The sequence below is a fragment of the Frankliniella occidentalis genome, unplaced genomic scaffold (genome assembly GCF_000697945.3).
Source record: "Frankliniella occidentalis isolate FOCC.00 unplaced genomic scaffold, Focc_3.1 Scaffold107, whole genome shotgun sequence".
Classification (NCBI taxonomy): domain Eukaryota; kingdom Metazoa; phylum Arthropoda; class Insecta; order Thysanoptera; family Thripidae; genus Frankliniella; species Frankliniella occidentalis.
Genome location: NW_026267236.1, coordinates 997215 through 1003396, shown reverse-complemented (window position 1 = coordinate 1003396; position 6182 = coordinate 997215). Strand labels below are relative to the sequence as shown.

The following is a 6182-nucleotide window of genomic DNA, read 5'->3' as shown; positions in this document are numbered from 1 at the left end:
ACTTGATGATTACCTCACTACCATGTATTATACTAAAGATTAATGCTGGTGATTAGCAGCCTGCTATTTCCTTTCAGAGTAACATCGAATTATACGGTTTTCGCGAAGGATTACAGAGAAGTTAACAAGAAATGTCGACAGATTACCAATTTTGTTTAGACACGATCGTCCGAGTTGGGTATCGGTTGGGCACCCCTCGGAGGAAAGGGTCAGAAGAAAAGGGGAGGGGGGGGGAGTAAGAGACGGAGAGGGGGAGCCCCGCGCGAACAGCCTCGGCGACTCGACGAGCACATCGTTTACAGCCCACCGTTAAGCTGCTTTGATTTGGCGTGGCGTCTTTGACGGTGCCACTTTGGCGGCAGGTCACCGCCGTCACCACGCCGACACGCCTGCGCGCTCAATCGCCTTTCATCACCTCGCTGTTCAAAACCTTGAAATGATGATTTGACGCGTGCCGAGTGCAGTGCTTTGCTGATTGTATTTCTTTGGGGTCCGCTTTCTCCCCACTCTCCCGTTGCGCTCAACTTGTTAGGCGCGCTTGTGGATTTGGGTAATTGTGTGATGGTGCTAAATCGTTTCACTGCTGCCCTGATTTCTCATTTTTAAGAAAAGGTCACGGGTTTCAAAGGAAACCGAAGGAGTTTCACAGGGGAAACACACTGATTGACATCTTGAATTATAAAGAGTTGAAGTTAGAACCGGAAAGTTACTTGCCAACAAAATGTAGAGTAACTAACAAACTTAGTCATTCAGTATAACACGTAAATACATACTAAGAAAATCAGTATAGGTCCGAGAGTGTACAGTACCGATATAACGAACGTCCAAGAGCCAGCACCGCCTGGCTCGGAGTTGAGCCAGTTTGGGAAACCGAAACCGTGTTGACAAGGCATGATGGCGACTCGGTGTGACGGGTTGGCCACCGACGCGCGGGCACCAGGCTACCCCTTTGCTTTGACAGCTCCATTGTCTCGCCGGTTGACGAACAGACGCAGCCGCCACGGCGCGGCGGAACGGGTGGGCGGCGAAGTGGTGGAGGCCCTCGTATGCTCACAAGCGCCCCCAATGATGGTACCGGCAATTTACCTGCCAGGTGTGTGAATGTCGCGCACCAAACTCTTGTTGGTGTGTGGTGTGAACGTCATTCGTTCATATGGAGGCACAAGTGAGAGAATAACATTGGAAAGCTCGCACGTTTTCCGCTAAGTGTGCGACTATGGGCATTCACGCACCTGCAAGTGCGCGACATTCGCACACTTGCGTGTCTAGTGCACAGTCTGACCGTAGTGTGCTTTAGGGGGGGGGGGGGGGGTGAAAACCACACCCTTGCCCCATGTCCACGTCCACTCACTCTCCACTTCGGCCTTGCCGGTCCGTGCTCGTCTGAAAAAAAAGTGAATAAAAGGAGTCGGCCGTCTCGTCTGGTCAGGACAGCCAAATCGGGGCGATTATTGGAACCGTCGCCGAGGGGATTGCGTGGCCGCGCACCAGCTGCAAAGAACTGGACCGGGGCCGCGCCTGCCTGGGCTTTATCCCGTTGTATACTACGCAGAGATGTGCGGACCGGAGTAAGAGGTGGTGGGGGGCGGGAGGGGGGGGGGCTGAGGAGGGAGAGAAGGGTGTGCAATTAGAAAATTGCAATGGCTGGGGGATTAATCTCGGCTGTCTGGACGCCCGGCGCCGCCCTGCCAGCTTGTGAAGCCATGTGCCCGGGGCCGCTTTCAAATTTGGATTATGGGATTCACATTGCCAGACGTGACCGACTAAAAGATAGATGAGGCGGAAGAGGCGCTGCGTAGCGGTGCTATGGGGTAAAGGGGGGGGGGTGACCTGCAACAACAGGGCACAGGGCACACGAACCAGTGCGAGCGCGGCGAAGCGAGGCAAGGTCGGAAGAATGTTGTCTACCAATGCCATCTTATGCCATCGCAGAAATACATGGTCTCGCACTACCCACTGGAATGCATGCTTCCGTATTTATGCAGGGGTTGTGGTATTCTAATTCGCTCTTTTCGTCGAGGTAGTAAATCTAGGAAAAAAAAAAAGTCGAGTCGACATCCGCAAGCCCTAGAAATAGTGCCTCAGTTGAAGCTTGGAGGAGTTGTACTTCACACGAAATGTATTTGTATGTTTTTGTGCAAATGTTCCCACTAAGACAAACCCACGTTTTCGTTTCGCACAAATTTCTAAGACAAAGTTCATGATTTCCTACAATTTAATAATGCACAAAAGTTTTCAAATTAATGCAGAAATTTGTGCAAAAAAATTTGATTGCTCAAGTTTGTACAAATAAAATATATAAGTCCATTTAGTGAGTAGGTGGCTGACTCACGCCGCTGACTTTTGTAGTTATGTTGTACCGCATACAAGGGTGCCAGCAGCGGGCGGGCCAATCTTGCTTATCCTCGCTGCCCACGGCTCATTATGGCGAGTAGGCAAGACACCCTCACGAGTGCATGCGGCACAGCATAGCTACGAAAGTGCGCAGCGTGAGTCTGCCATCAAGTACATTCGAACCTCAACCTCTCGGTCGAGTTTCGGGATTGGCCCCATCTCGACCAAAGAGGAAGGCTTAGAACATCCACACTTCAGGCGATCGTCCGAGAAAGTAAACAGTGCGTTAGATTCTCAGATTTATTCGGCAAATTACAGGAGCTCGGCGCCTGCCAGACTCGGGATAGGCCACCCTGCAACACACGCATGCACTTCAGGCACGATGTTGCCTACCCATCAGGCGCCATGGGAGCTTGGAAAGGCTGATATTGACAGGTTCGTAATGGCGAGTGACGGAGGTTCTTATCCCCGAGGTTAGGGACTTTACGCAAGCCCACCCAAGCCCATAGAGGCAGGCCGCCCGGCTCGCCAGTATGCGATTGGAAAACTACACAACACATTGAATGGGAATTTACTTTTTCGTACATGTCGAATGTAGTGATTCGTTCGTACGGATTTATGCACGAAATTGGACACACATGTGGTTAATTTTATTCAGGTAAACTAACAAGTTTACATTTACAGTTAATGCACAAAATTTAATATATTGTCGTAGTGTAAGACAGCGAGAAAGTGAGCGAGGCCAATCATTAGTTTATAATTTCTCAGCTGCAACGGATCACGCACAAATGTGGGTCAACTTAATTTTCGTGAATTTTAGCACATTTTTGTCCATTGGTGATGGCTCTTCAGACTCCGCGTTTGACAAAGACGTCGTCCGTCGTCCGACCCAGACAACACGCCTTTCACCCGACTTATTTGACACATTCCTGGAGAGTTTGTGGGGTTGTCGGAGCGGCTTTTCGACGTTTCTGTGTGGCGCGTCGATGTGGAGCAATGACTGTGTTGTCTCCCGCACCACCGCCAAACTCACTCTTCCCGCACATCAACACCCTCACCCCTCTCCTCCACACTTACTCAAAACACACACACACACTCACACACACTGACATACACACACTCACTCACACACACCTACAGGGGCGCGCACTGTCACCACACCCCTTTGAGTGGAGGGCGGGGGCTCCCTGAAGTGTGAGGGGCACACAAGGCAACGGAGCGATGGAATTTGGGACGAGGTAAAGGGGCGGGTGGAGAGAGAGAGAGAGAGAGAGAGAGAGCGAGCGAGAGCGAGCGAGCGAGGGAGCAAGGGAGCAGAGAGAGGTAGTAGATATAGAGGGATGGTTGAGGGAGGCCCCTGGAGGTGAGGGGGCGGACAAAGAGGTCATAGGCACATTCCATACAAGGGGTGGCCTGACGTGGTGTAGGCGCGGTTCGCGCGCACCCAAATAAAACACCGCTCAAGAGCCGAGCCGCCAGCAGCAGCAGCAGGTCCTGAGCCCTGACGTGAGGGCGCCCTAAGTAAGGCCCCGAGGGACACGCATGGCGCGAGAGAACTCCGAACTCCGTCCAGTTTTAAACACATCACACAAGAAAAGGCATCCCCCCCCCCTCTCTCTCTCCCACTCTCTCTCCCTCTCGGCTCTCCCTCGCTCCCTCTCGCTCTCCCTCTCCCCCTCTCCCTCCCCCCCCCCTCTCCCTCTCCCTCCCTCTCTCTCTCTCTCTCTCTCTCTCTCTCTCTCTCTCTCCCTCTCTCTCTCTCCCTCTCTCTCTCCCTCTCTCTCTCCCTCTCCCCCTCTCCCTCCCTCTCTCGCTCTTTTCTTTCTCTCTCTAAATGATTTTTTACCTCTCCTTTGATGCCACCTCCCAATTAAAAACGTGGAGCTGGACCCACACCAGTCGCAGTGTGCGCCTGCTCTGCCTGCTCCGCCCGCTCTTCACGTGACACGCGGGGGACTTCTGTTCGCGAGTCTCTTGTGTTTTAATTTTTTTTTTTCCACATAAATGAGTTGGGAGCGCCCCGGCTGCCGTCCTCGCGCCAAAGAGAACGCGCCGGCGGCCGGCGTCACGTTCAGCGCGAGGCGCGCTCCGCGGTGCTTTTCATAACTTTGTCGTTTCTCATTCCTGCTGCCCCCAGCCCCGGGGCGCCCGGCCCGGCCCAGCCGAGGCCAAGAGCGTCCAGAAGTTGGTAAGCAAGTGCAGAACAGTGCAGAGCCAGGAGCGTATTCTGTGCAGCTTTCCGCTTTTCAACGGAATCATTATCCCCCCGACCTCGGCCCGCTGGTTGCTCCTCTGTGAGTAAACAGACGCCGACCCGACCGAATTTTTGGTGCCGTTCCGTAAAGCGAAACAAAGGGAATCTTTATCACTTTTTATTAATCTGTGGTCCGTCTGATCCGACGTGTCTGATTGTCTAATTGGGAGTACCCAAAATACCATAGGGACGTCAAGGTCACTTCTCATGCTGACAAACGAAAATTCTTCTGCCCCGAACGGCAATGACTGATAAAAAAGGGGTCATCATTATTGATAATAAACTTAACACCTTCTATCGTTTTACGGCAAATATACGCTTGCAAATTGACTTGGCCGCTACTTTGCGGTTTAGTATATTTGCTACCCAATAACTCAGTTTTGTCGAAAGTTATACATCATTAATAACGACTTATAAATTACCTTTTGATTTCGAAAGTTGAACTAAATTGGAGATTTACACTTGAAATGGTTCCTCCTTGTCGGGGTTGTACACCGCTCGTAATGTTAACGTTACTTCAAAGAACACCAGGCCACGTCTCGCGTAACATGCTTCACGACATATCACGAAGCACCGCGAAGCACTGTTGCGCTTTGCGCTGCGACGCGCCTGGCGCACATACCTAACCAACCCTGGCGGCGCTGATACCCAAAACATATACAGCAACATACGAGAGCTTATCCTTATCACTTCAACATTAGGGTATAATTTCACCGAAAGCAGCAGTGCTGCAGGTGTCAGTGTAGCTTACGGTGAAATACATACCGTGAGCTTTTCTTATAGTGTGCAGTGTGCCCCAGCAGTATAACGCCGTCGGGCGGGGCTCCTCTTCTCCCGACCGGAACAAGGCGATGAAACCCCGCGACATTGTTGCAGAGTTTTGAGTCCCGCTCATTGTGAAGCGTTACATTGCGTTGCATGACTCGCCCGCCCGCACTTGGACGTCCCCCTCTCCCCGTCGCGCCCCAAGCCACCACCCCCAGCTATCCACACGAGCCTAGGCCGTGGTCCGTGTGGTCGCTGCGTGCGTTTCTATTTTTACGGCGCCGACGCTCATGGAGCCTCCGATGACGCTGTTTGTGGCCGCCCCCGCCCCGGGGGTTGTCCGAGGCAAGGCGGGCCGGCCCCCACTGCGCGGCCCACTGCCCCCCGCCGCTAGTGGCTCTCGTCCCAGCGGGTCTCCGCCTCTCCACCCCTGCCCCACCGTGCCCGATGACGCGAAGTACATTCTTATGTCCCCGTCGAGCGCCCCCGGGGGTTGGGCTCGGGGCTCGTAAACCCTTCCCTGCCGCTTTGCACCTACTCGCGCACCCGGTCCACCCCGAGTACACAATGCACTGGGTGCTCGTGTTGTTTATGGCCTGCCAGTGATGATGCTTCTAGATACCAGCCAGATACCGGCTGTTTGGAAACCGATTTTGATACCTTACGTTGAAGGGAGTGAAGCACCCCTCCTGAGGAAGCTGGAGCGGGTGCCTCGTCTCCGCTGTGCCGTGCGGCTGGAGAGACGCACGACTCTGGAATAATTGAATAAGGCGGAACGAGCGGTGAGGCCAGTCACTGTGGCACAACCAGAGCGCAACCACCCTCCTCT

The 6182-nt window shown here is 53.2% G+C and overlaps 1 protein-coding gene across 2 annotated transcripts in view; it reads left to right on the top strand.

Annotated features, from left to right (window-relative positions):
* The window catches only part of LOC113203195 (GTP-binding protein REM 1), a 58037-nt gene that overhangs the window by 4341 nt on the left and 47514 nt on the right, over positions 1–6182 (top strand). The window lies entirely within an intron of this gene.